Source organism: Amblyraja radiata, chromosome 11 (assembly GCF_010909765.2).
Source record: "Amblyraja radiata isolate CabotCenter1 chromosome 11, sAmbRad1.1.pri, whole genome shotgun sequence".
NCBI classification, from domain to species: domain Eukaryota; kingdom Metazoa; phylum Chordata; class Chondrichthyes; order Rajiformes; family Rajidae; genus Amblyraja; species Amblyraja radiata.
This window is the reverse complement of record NC_045966.1, coordinates 50,631,588-50,645,282: the sequence shown is the minus strand read 5'-3', so window position 1 is coordinate 50,645,282 and position 13,695 is coordinate 50,631,588.

The following is a 13,695-nucleotide window of genomic DNA, read 5'->3' as shown; positions in this document are numbered from 1 at the left end:
CCACACTCGCAACAAGGGCAGAGTCCCTCTGGTCCTCACCTTTCACCCCACCAGCCGGCAAATACAACACATAATCCTCCGCCATTTCCGCCACCTCCAACGTGACTCCACCACTCGCCACATCTTCCCATCTCCCCCTATGTCCTCGGCATCGGCGGCGGTGGCGGAGCTGCGGGTCTGAGGACGGCGGTGCAGCGCTGGAGCGCCATTGCTGGGCGGGCGGTGCCTTGCCTGGGTCGCCGCGCTGGAACTCCGGTGAGCTGGGACCGGCGTTAAAAACATCGCGGAGCTGCGGGCGGCGGCGCTGAACTTTACATCGGGGGCCTGGGATCTCGCGACGAGATCGCCAGTTGAGCTCCATTCGGCGCAGCCTTGTCGGCTCCGGAAGCCACGGTCTCGAGTAGGGAGGCGGCCGTTCCAGGGTTCCCAGGCCGCTGAGAGGACTCTCCCGACGCCGGAACATCATCACCCGGCGAGGACGGCCTGGAACATCGGGCCTCCTTAGAGGCAACTGTGGAGGCCTCAATAGGCCCGACTATGGGTGGACATTGGGGATGGGACTGGACTTTGTGCCTTCCCCCATAATGTGAACCATTGTGGGGGGATGTTTTTATGTTAACGCTATTTATTATTGTTATGTTTGTATTCTTTTTTATGTGCTGCATTGGCAAAAAGAATTTCACTACATCTAGGTGTATGTGACAATAAATCAACCTTTGAACCTTTGAACCTTTGATGTCTGCCTTCCGCAAAGACCGCTCCCTCCGCAACTCCCTCGTCAATTCTTCCCTTCCCTCCCGTACCACCCCCTCCCCGGGCACTTTCCGTTGCAACCGCAAGAATGCAACACCTGTCCCTTAACCTCCCCCCTCGACTCCATTCAAGGACCCAAGCAGTCGTTCCAGGTGCGACAAAGGTTCACCTGCATCTCCTCCAACCTCATCTACTGCATCCGCTGCTCTAGATGTCAGCTGATTTACATCGGGGAGACTAAGCGGAGGTTGGGCGATCGTTTCGCCGAACACCTCCGCTCAGTCCGCAATAACCTACCTGAATTCCCGGTGGCTCAGCACTTCAACTCCCCCTCCCATTCCCAATCCGACCTCTCTGTCCTGGGTCTCCTCCATTGCCAGAGTGAGCAACACCGGAAATTGGAGGAACAGCACCTCATATTCCGCCTGGGTTGTTTGCGTCCCGATGGCATGAACGTTGAATTCTCCCAGTTTTGCTAGCCCTTGCTGTCTCCTCCCCTTCCTTAACCCTCGAGCTGTCTCCTCCCATCCCCCCGCCCTCGGGCTCCTCCTCCTCCCTTTTTCCTTCCTTCTCCCCCTCACCCCCTATCAGTCTGAAGAAGGGTTTCGGCCCGAAACGTCGCCTATTTCCTTCGCTCCATAAATGCTGCTGCACCCGTTGAGTTTCTCCAGCATTTTTGTGTACCAACGAAGATGGAAATGTGTGTCCAGCATCTGCAGTTCCTTCCTACATACATCAGCAAGGCAGCTGCTCATCACCTGCCCATATAGGGTGATTTCACGAAAGGTCACTGGATCATAGATCCTCACCCACGTGACCGCAAAATCCAACTGGGGTACAAACGTCACTTCCAGTACATGTTATTGATGCTGAAAACGCGTACTTTCAAACCCGTTAAAAACCGCGAAAATGACCCGTTTTTGAGCTGTAAATAACTGTGCCAGTCGGGGTGACCGTGAGACACAGCTATCTTACTTTACAGTCCAGAAGATAAAGAAAAACGAAGTTAAAGCCAAGAGAGCGCTGAAGGGAAATAACAGCGGAAGTTGTTGGCCGTGCAGATATAAAGATCTAAAATATCGGGAATTATCGCGTTTGCTCGCTGCATTTCATCAAAACATCAATAATGCCTTAGTTTTGATGAAATGCAGCGAGCAAACGCGATAAAATCCCAATATTTTCGATCTTTATATCTGCACAGCGCTCTCTTGGCTTTACCTTCGTTTTTCTTTACCTTCTGGACTGTAAAGTAAGATAGCTGTGTCTCACGGTCACACCGACTGGCACAGTTATTTACAGCTCAAAAACGGGCCGTTTTCGCGGTTTTTAACGGGTTTGAAAGTGCGCGTTTTCAGCATCAATAACATGTACCAGAAGTGACGTTTGTACCCCAGTTGGATTTTGCGGTCACGTGGGTGAGGATCTATGATCCAGTGACCTTTCGTGAAATCACCCTATTTCACTTGGGCACCTTAGAACCTAGCAAGGATCTCGACCCTAAACGTCACCCAGTTTTCTCTCCAGAAATGCTGCCTGTCCTGCTGAGTTGCTCCAGCTTTTTTGTGTCTATCTCCAGCGGTATGAATATTCTAACTATTCATTTGGTTTATGTTTCATTCGCAAGAAAAAGAAGGTATGAATATTGAAGGTGGACAAAAATGCTGGAGAAACTTAGCGGGTGAGGCAGCATCTATGGAGCGAAGCAAATAGACAATGTTTCGGGTCAAAACCCTTCTTCAGACTTCTCTTACTTGAAGTACCCCTTGCTTTCCCTCTCTTCCCGTTTCCCCCCCCCCCATCCTAGTTTTCCGACCAGTTTCACTGTCCTCCTGATTCATTTTACTGTTTGCCTCGTTTACACCTTCTCCTCAGCCAACAATGAACCATTCTAAGATAGGCACAAAATGCTGAAGTAATGGCAGCATCTGTGGAGAGAGGAAATGAGTGACGTTTCGAGTCGAGCCCCTTCTTTAGAACCATTCTACATTACCTTGACCAACGTTTCCTTTGATCTGTCCTTTTCACACCTTAACTTCCATACCTCTAGTTTCCCTCTCCCCTGACTCTCAGTCTGAAGAGTGGTCTTGGCCAGAAAGATCACCCATTCCTTCTCTCAACAGATGCTGCCTGGTCCGCTGAGTTAATCCAACACTTTGTGTCGATCTAGGGAGCTCATGTGCTGGAAAAACTCAATGGGTCAGGCAGCACCTCTGGAGTAAAAGGATGATGACGTTTCGGGTCAGAACCCCTCTTCAGGCTTCAAACAGCAAGTCTCTGTTGCCTACTGCAGGCCACATATAATATGAACAGTCTGAAGAAGGAGGAAAAGTCTGAAGGAGTCTGAAGAAGGGTTCTGACCTGACACGTCCCCATTCCTTTTTCTCCAGAGATGCTGCCTGACCCGTTGAGTTACTCCAGCACTTTGTGCCTATCTTCGGTTTAAATCCGCATCTGCAGTTCCTTCATACATACTACAAATTTCTCCAAAAGATTGTTATTCAAGCTTCTGCAGTTTTCACTACTGAGCGGAATGAGTAAAATCATTAAGATGTAGAATCAAGGAACTGCAGGTGCTGGTTTAAAAAAAAAGACACAAAATGTTGGAGAAACTAAGTGGGTCAGGCAGAATCTTTGTAAAACATGGAGAGATGATGTTTCGGGTCAGGGCCCTTCTTGAGAAAAAACATTACCATGTACAGTATTATAAAAATCATTATGAAATATGAAAATCATTAACATATATTATAAACCATATAACCATATAACAATTACAGCACGGAAACAGGCCATCTCGGTCCTTCAAGTCTGTGCCTAACCCTTTTTTTTTTTTTCCCTAGTCCCATCTACCTGCACTTAGACCATAACCCTCCATTCCTTTCCCGTCCATATACCTCTCCAATTTATTTTTAATTGATCAAATCGAACCTGCCTCCACCACTTCCACTGGAAGCTCATTCCACACAGCTACTACTCTCTGAGTAAAGAAGTTCTCCCTAATGTTACCCCTAAATTTCTGTCCCTTAATTCTCAAATTATGTCCTCTTGTTTGAAACTTCCCTACTCTCAATGGAAAAAGCTTATCCACATCAACTCTGTCTATCCCGCTCATCATTTTAAAGACCTCTATCAAGTCCATCCTTAGAATATCCCCTCCAAAGAATAAAGACCTAACTTGTTCAACCTTTCTCTGTAACTTAGTTGCTGAAATCCAGGCAACATTCTAGTAAATCTCCTCTGTACTCTCTCTATTTTGTTGACATCCTTCCTATAATTAGGCGACCAAAATTGTACATCATACTCCAGAATTGGCCTCACCAATGCCTTGTACAATTTTAACATTACATCCAAACTTCTATACTCAATGCTCTGATTTATAAAGGCCAGCACACCAAAAGCTTTCTTTACCACCCTATCTACATGAGATTCCACCTTCAGGGAACTATGCACAGTTATTCCTAGATCCCTCTGTTCAACTGCATTCCTCAATTCGCTACCATTTACTATGTACATCCTATTTTGATTTGTCCTGCCAAGATGTAGCACCTCACACTTATCAGCATTAAACTCCACATGCCATCCTTCAGCCCACTCTTCCAAATGGCCTAAATCTCTCTGTAGACTTTGAAAATCTACTTCATTATCCACAACACCACCTATCTTAGTATCATCTGCATACTTACTAATCCAATTTTCCACTCGATCATCCAGATCATTGATTGCCATGACAAACAACAGTGGACCCCACACAGACCCCTGAGGCACCCCACTAGTCACCGGCCTCCAACCTGACAAACAGTTACTCTCTGGCATCTCCCATTCAGCCACTGTTGAATCCATCTTGCTACTCCACCATTAATACCCAACAATTGAACCTTCTTAATCAACCTTCCATGAGGAACCTTGTCAAAGGCCTTACTGAAGTCCATATAGACAACATCCACTGCTTTACCCTCATCAATTTCCCTAGTAGCCTCTTTGAAAAATTCAAGAAGATTAGTCAAACATGACCTTCCAGGCACAAATCCATGTTGACTGTTCCTAATCAGACCCTGTTTACCCAGATGCTTGTATATATTATCTCTAAGCATCCTTTTCATTAATTTGCCCACCACTGACGTCAAACTAACAGGTCTATAATTGCCAGGTTTACTCTTAGAACCCTTAAACAATGGAACAACATGTGCAGTACGCCAATCCTCCGGCACTATTCCCGTTTCTAATGACATTTGAAATATTTCTGTCATAGCCCCTGCGATTTCTACACTAACTTCCCTCAATGTCCTAGGGAATATCCTGTCAGGATCTGGAGACTTATCCGTTTTCATATTTTTCAAAATTGTCCGTACTTCCTCTTCTTTGAATCTCATTGCTACCCTACTTGTTTCCATTACCTCACATAATTCAATATCCTTCTCTTTGGTGAATACCGAAGAAAAGAAATTGTTCAATATCTCCCCCTTCTCTTTTGGCTCTGCAGATAGCTGTCCACTCTGACTCTCTAATGGACCAATTTTATTCCTTGTTATCCTTTTGCTATTAATATAGCTGTAGAAACCCTTTGGATTTACTTTCACCTTTCTTGCCAACCTCATATCTTCTTTTAGCTTTTCTAATTTCTTTCTTAAGATTTATTTTTACATTCTCTATACTCTTCAACCACCTCATTTACTCCATGCTGCCTATAATTATTGTAGATCTCTCTCTTTTTCCTAACCAAATGTCCAATTTCCCTTGAAAACCATGGCTTTCCAATTTTTACTATTCCCTTTCAACCGAACAGGGACATAAAGATTCTGTACTCTTAAAATTTCACCTTTAAATGTCCTCCATTTCTCTTCTACATCCTTCCCATAAAACAAAATGTCCCAATTCACTCCTTTTAAATCCTTTCGCATCTCCTCAAAGTTAGCCTTTCTCCAATCAAAAATCTCAACCCTAGGTCCAGTTCTGACCCTCTCTATAATTATATTGAAACTAATGGTATTGTGATCACTGGATCCGAAGTGCTCCCCAACACATACCTCCGCCACCTGACCTGTCTCATTTCCTAACAGGAGGTCCAGCACTGCCCCTTCTCTAGTGGGCACCTCTATGTATTGCTGCAAAAAACTATCCTGCACACATTTTACAAATTCCAAACCATCCAGCCCTTTTACAGAATGTGTTTCCCAGTCTATGTGTGGAAAATTGAAATCTCCCACAATCACTACCTTGTGCTTACTACTAATATCTGCTATCTCCTTACATATTTGCTCTTCCAATTCTCGCTCCCCATTAGGCGGTCTATAATACACATAAGTGTTGCTACACCTTTCCCATTTCTCAGTTCCACCCAAATAGCCTCCCTAGACAAGCCCTCTAATCTATCCTGCCAAAGTAAGGACTGCTGTAATATCTTCCCTGACAAGCAATGCAACACCCCCACCTCTTGCCCCTCCAATTCTATCACACCTGAAGCAACGAAATCCTGGAATATTTAGTTTCCAATCACAGCCCTCTTGCAACCATGTTTCACTGATCGCCACAACATCGTACTTCCAGGTGTCAATCCAGGCTCTGAGCTCATCCACCTTTCTTACAATGCTCCTAGCATTAAAATATACACATTTAAGAAACCCCCCCACCTCTTATTCTCTGTTTATTATCTTTTTCTTCTTTCTCCCCTACATTTTGGGTCTGAGTGCTTCCCTTCTCTGCCTCCTGCCTCCCACATTGTTTACTAGCTTTCTTTATTTGAGTCCCTCCCCCCAACCGTACTAGTTTAAAATCTCCCCAGTAGCCTTCACCCCGCCAGGATATTGGTCCCCCTCGGGTTCAAGTGCAACCCGTCCTTTCTGTACAGGTCACACCTTCCCCAAAAGAGGTCCCAATGATCCCAATAAATAAACTATATTCCCATTACTGAATCTTGCAACACTTCACTAATAGCCAGGGAACCTGTGAAAGACTTGGTAATTTCTATTTTTCCAATGTCCATTGAGTAATCCTATATCTATGCTAATATAACTAACCCAAATCACAAAAATGTTTTTCCTAATTGGCTAGCCCAAAACCTTTCATCATTTGGAATTCCACATAAGAATTCAAACTTAACCATGCTCTTTCTATTGAAAACTATCATATTTCCTATCCTCATAATTCCTTTCCATTTATTATACTTGATATCATCTGCATAAATCATTGTTTAACCATCTCTGTGACCTTGGCATTCTTCTGAAATTAGTGGTCTCGACAACTAGTCTGGCTATTCCAAATATGTTTTTGAGACAGCTCAGTATTTCCTCAGTTTTTTTCTGCCAACTCACATCTTTATAAATCTGTAAATCTCACATACTTTGTAGTTTTATGAACCTGCCTTGCTGACTCTCGGCATGTCTGAGACCACAAATGCGGTTCATAAAGGTGGCCAACAGTGGGCAGCAGAGACCTGCTTATTCAGCTATTGAACGGCTATCGTTTTACACCCTTAATTTCTAGACGTTAGACTTTTAGACTTTAGAGATACAGCGCGGAAAAAGGGCCTTCAGTCCAACGAGTCCATGCTGACCAGCCATCACCCCAGTACAGTAACACTACCCTACACACTAGGGACAATTTACAATTTTTACCAAAGTCAATTTACCTACAAACCTGCACATCTTTGGATTGTAGGAGAAAACAGGAGCACCCAGAGAAAACCCATGCAGTCACATGAAGAAAGTACAGACTCCATACAGACAGCAGCTGTTGTCAGGATCAGGTCTCTGGCACTGTAAGGCAACAACTCCACTGCTGCAGCACTGTGCCGCCCTAACTATTAGGTGTGGCATAATAAGTCAGAAGCTCCTTCAGAATATCAGTGAGCAGTTGAACTGCATAAAATTGAAATAGGCAGAGGTTGATTCTGATGCTACATTGTGAAATGTTCTCAACTGGGCCCATAATTCAGGTTGCATGTACCCAGAGGTGCTGAAGTAACTCAGCAGGACAGGCTATCTATGGAAGAAATAGACAGGCGATGTTTTGGGTTGGACCCTTCTTCAGGAGGATAGTGTGGGAATTGTCCATATCAATAATATCCATATAAATAATGGTTAAGCCATGAGGGAATGAAGGAAAATTGTATTACAATTATCAAGGCTTCAATAGGTAGTAAATTAAATTTTCTTCATTTGTCATTTGGGTGGAACAGAATGTGGGACAGCATGCTGCAACCTTATGCCATCAAACCACGTTCTAACTGCTGTACGGCGGAAAGTAGGAGAATAAGTTATCAAATACAGTTTCAACAGCTGGGGTAATGCAGCGGTAACCATAGCAGATGATCCTAGCAGTAGTAATCTTGACAGTGATTGTTAGTATAATCCTGCATGACTGGACCTCTGCAGATAAGTCTATTGTAGGTGGCATGCCGGCAACATAACTTACAAAAATACATATTAATAATAATAATAAATGTTATTTAATGGGCGCCTTTCAGACATCTCAAGGACACCTTACATAGTAATCGGAATAACATATAATCGGAATATAACAAGTAATAAAGACATCACAGAGACACAAATTAAAAACAGAATTCAATCCAAAAACAGAAAATCAAAAACACATATTAGGAGCAGGAGGGATCACTCACCTTTTAATAATTACAATCTGATTGTATCTCCATGTCTCCATTTTGATTTACCCCTGCTAACCTTTCACCCCTATGGTGATCAAGAATATATCTATCTCTACATTGAAAATATTCAAAAACGTTTTCCATTGTCATTTGAAGAAAGGACTGACAAAACCTTGAGAGAGAATGATTATTCATTTCATCGCTGACTTAAATGGTTGTCTCCTAATTTTAAATTATGACCCCGAGTTCTTGGTTAGACCACAATGAAACATCCTCCCCACATCCACCCAGTTAAAACAGCTCAGGATAGTAAATGTTTCAATCAATTTCCCATCACTCTTCTTAACTCAAGTGGATTCAAGTTTAACCTTCCTTCATAAGACAATCTGCTCATTCCAAGCTGAAACTAAACTTCCTGCATATTGTATATATTCCCTGCCTACCATTCTGTTGGCATTACTGGTTGCTTGCTGTTTCTCTGTACAGGCCATTTGTGAATCATGCTGTAGGACTCAGATCTTTCTGCAACTCAAACCTCTGCAAGTTCTCATCATTTATACACCATGTTTATTGTATTTTTCCTGCCATATTTTCATATTTCTCCGCATTATATGCCTCTTGCCAGAACTCTGTCCAGAACCTGGGGCACAGGAGAGGAATGGAAAGAGCAAATTGAGGGGGGTATGGGAGATGAAAAGGGTGAGTTGTAGTTGCTTAAAATTAGAGAATTCAGTGTCCATACCGTTGGGCTGTAAATGACTCAAATGGAATACGAGGTGCTATTTTGTGTGTGGTCTCATTTTGGCAATGGGGGAGGCCTCGGAAGAAAGGTCAGTATGGGAATGGGAAAGGAAGTTAAAATGGAGAGGAAGTTAAAATGGAGAGGAACGTGGAGATCCAGTAAGTCTTGGCAGACTGAGCACGTGTTCAGAGAAATGGTCGTTGAGTCTACACTCGAATGGAAAGCCTCGCCTTGCGAGCAGATTCAGATTCAGGTTCAGATTTATTGTCACATGCACCAATTAAGGTACAGTAATCCTGGGAGCCATCCTGGGGAACGGCTGCTAACCAGCAGCTGTCCGTCCAATTCACTTTTTTAAATTAGTTTTTAGTGAATTTTGTCCTATGTTTGTTGGGGAATTTGACTTTTTTATGTGGGGGGGAAGGGGGAAACTATTTTCTAGGTCCCTACCTGGTCGGTGAGGCAGCTTTTCCCCGGGCTGCACCGTCGACCCGTCCTTGCGGCCTACCAGCGGGAGTGGAGCGGCGTTTTCCTGGCGGGGACCGCCCAGCACCTTCAGCTTTGGTGGCGGCACAGCGCTGGAGCACTATCGCGGAGCGGGCGATGCCTTGCCTGGGTCGCCGCGCTGGAGCTCCGGTATGCTGAGACTGCCGTGATCAACACCGTCGAGCTGTGGGACTGTGGAGTGGCCAGCCACGGGCGGCGGCGCCGACTTTAACATCGGGAGCCTCGGAGCACCGACCGACGCGGCCCTGTCGGCTTTGGAATGCCACGGACTCCGGTAGGGAATCGGCCGTTCCAGCCATCCCAGCCGCTGTGAGGACTCTCCCGACGCCGGAGCAACACCACCCGGCGAGAACGGCCAGGAACATCGGGCCTCCGTAGAGGCAACTGTGGAGGCCTCAATAGGCCTGACTATGGGAGAACTGGGGATGGGGACTGGACATTGTGCCTTCCCCCACAGTGGTAACCATTGTGGGGGGATGTTTTTTTGTGTGTAAATGATTATTTTATTCTGTGTCCAAGATGGCTGCCAGAAGGGAGAGTGTACGCTGGCGCGCTTTAGCTGCCGCTGCTCTCTCTTCATATTGTGTTTTTGATTTTTGTCTTTGGATTGAATTCTGTCTTTAATTTGTGTACTGGTGATGTCTTTACTATTTATTTCATTCCGCTTACATGTTTTTACTCTATTTGCTAAATTTTGTAAGGTGTCCTTGAGACTCTTGAAAGGCGCCCATAAATAAAATGTATTATTATGATTATTAATATTTACCATGCAGCCATGCATGAGGCAGAGGTAAAGAAATTGAGAGAAAATGGCAAGGGAGGAGAGCAGAAAGGGGACAGAAAGGGCTATTCTCCTCTAATACTCAAATACTGTAGGAGCATTGAGCTTCAGTATTAAATTTATTACCAAAGACATGCAGGTTTGTAGGTTAATCTGGCTGGTGTAAATTATCCTTAGTGATTAGGATAGAACTAGTGTACGGGTGATCACTGGTTGGCGTGGACTCAGCGGGCTGAAGGTTTGTTTCCACATTGTATCTCTAAACTACCTAACTCCACTATCAGTTGTGCAAAAAACAAAGTCCTGGAAGAACTCAGCGGGTCAGGTAATATCTATGGAGGGAAATCGATCGACAATGACACAGGTAGGAAGACCCTAGTTCAAAATCTGTTGTTTCCAAAATCATTTCCTTAAATCCCCTTCACAACTCGTTTTCCTGTCTGTTTTTGTGACTTTAACAGATGTAGCGACCATAGCTTTGATGCCTTTATCCAAGTCATTCATGCAAATTGTAAACAATTGAGATCCCAACACTGATTCCTGCAGCACATCACGTGACACATCTTGATAAGCAGAAGAAGAACCATTTATGCCTTCTGACTGTTTCTTGTCAGCATGCTCATGCACTGCCCCCAACCAGCAGGTAAGGGTGCAGGGATCACGGCTGCTGGCATGGGAAAAAATATAGATATCCAAGTTGAAAGAACGGATGGCATTCATAACATCATCTTGTTTCAAAGTGAAGTGGTTTTGATGTGCTGTAGTCTTTTAGGAATCTCAGCAACCATTTGCCTCTAAGGAAGCTCTCATGAACATCAGGCACAGTGGCGCAGCTGTAGAGTCGCTACTTTGCAGAGCCAGAGACACGGGTTCAGTCTTGACTACAGGTGCAGTCTGTACAGAATTTGCATGTTCTCCCCTGTAACAACATAGATTTTCTCCAGTTTCCTCCTACATTCCAGAGACGTGCAGGTTTGTAGCTTAATTGGCTTCTGTAAATTGTCCCTAGTGTGTAGGATAGAAGTAGTGTATGGGGATCGCTGGTTGGCGCAGACTTGGCGAGCCTGTTTCTACTATGTATGTCTGAGCTAAACTAAACTAAACAATAACCAGCTATTGTGTTTTTGCATGGCAGATAAATATCAGCTGGAGCAAAAGCTTAATTCCCCTGAATTGCATAATGTTGTTTGAATTGCATAATGTTGTTAGATCAGAGGAATAAATGAGACTTCCTTATCTTTCCATTGCCTGCTTTTGTTTGAAACATACAGCATGAAAACAGGCCCTTTCACCTACTGAATCCACGCCGACCATTGATCACCCATTTGCACTAGGTCTATGCTATCCCTCTTTCATAGCCACTACCTCCAAATTAGGGGCAAATTACAGAGGCCAATGAACCTACAAGCCTGCACATCTTTGGGAGACTGGGGCACTCAGAGGAAACCTACGTGGTCACAGGGAGAACTTACAAAACTCCACACAGAAAGCACCCAAGGACTGGACTTTGGAATTTGAATAATGGTGCCAAAAATGGCATCCTCAACCCCCATCTTTGTTTGGTAAGCGAACTGCAGGGGGTCCAGATAGGGTTTAACCAGAAGTCGCAGGTGAGTGAGCACCAGTCTCTCCAGGGACTTCATGATGTGTGAAGTCATCGCCACTGGTCGGTAGTCATTGGAGGAGCTGGGGCACGTCCACTTTGGTACAGGAACCAGGCAGGATGCCTTCCACATCACAGGAACCCTTTCAAGGCTCTGGCTAAGGCTGGAGTACTCCGCACAACTGGCTGGCACACGCCTTGAGTACCCTAGGGCTGACACCATCGGGACCCGTAAAATTGCCTGGGCAGAATCTTCTCAGCTCCTTCCTCACCTGCTCAGCCTTGGTGGTCAGGTGCGACAAAGAAAGGGCAGAGGAAGTGGACCGGGGGGATTGAGGGGGAGAATCTGTCGGGAAGCAGGGTGGAGGGTCGGCAGAGGCCCCACCATCAAATCTTTTAAAACACATGATAATAAAGAAAACATTGATTCTGGACATACGCTGGTTCAGTCACATGCCTGAATGCTAATGACTTGCCTGGGAACTGCTGGTCACCCGCAACCAAAACTTGGCATCACTTTCCATTTGAGGCTTAACCATTTTCTATGAGGTTTCAGCATAACTACTTCACATTCTACAGATCAGGCAGCATCTGTGGAGGCAATGGACAGCCTATGTTTTTGGTTGGGACGCTCGCTCAATCTGTTGTTCCAGAAATGTGTTTTTTTTCTCAAGATTCCAGCATCTGCAGTTTCATGTCTCTGCTGAATAGTTTAGTTTTCTGTTCATTCTAATTGTGTCTTGCACTAATGTCTTGTTTTTTTTATACGGCCTTCTTTCTTTTAGAAATGTTATCCTTAATTTATGTCTGTGTCTTTGTGTGAGTCCATGTGCCTGTGATACTCCGTCAGGCAAGATTTCCATTGTGCCTGCGCATATGTCTCGAACTGACTTGTGAAATCAAGAATAACATGTTTTGAAACTGTAAATCAAAAAAAATGCTGATGCTGGGAATTTCGCACATAAGCAGAAAATGCTGGGAAAACTCAGTAGTCCAATCATTGTTTCAATGGTACTTTATTGCCACATGCCAGTGAAATTAATTTTTGTATACAGCTCAATACAAGTATCACAATCCATAAGCACTTAGATGCCTAAGATAGACACAAATGCTGGAGTAACTCAGCGGGACAGGCAACCTCTCTGGAGAGAAGGAATGGGTGACGTTTCAGGTCGAGACCTTTCTTCAGACTGAGAGTCAGGGAGAGGGAAACGAGAGATATAGATGGAAATGTAGAGAGATACAGTATAGAATAAATGAATGAAAGATATGCAAAAATGTAACAATTTTAACGGAAACAAGCCAGTTAGCTGTTTACTAGGTGAGAGTGGGAAGCTGGTGCGACAGGTGGGGATGGAGAAAGAGGGAATGCAGGAGTTACTTGTAGTTAGAGAAATCAATATTTATACACTGCTTACCAAGCAAAATGTGAGATGCTGTTCTTCCAAGTTGCGTTTAGCCTTACTCTGACAATCAAGGAGGCCTAGGACAGAAAGGTCAGTGCGGGAATGGGAAGGGGAATTAAAGTGTTTGGCAACTGGACAATCAGGTAGGTCCAGGCGGACTGAGCGAAGCTGTTTAGCGAAATGATTGCCCAGCCTACGTTTGGTCTCGCCGATGTATAAGAGTCCACATATTGAACAACCGATACAGTAGATAAGGTTGGAGGAGGTTCAAGTGAACCTCTGCCTAACCTGAAAGGACTGTCGTGG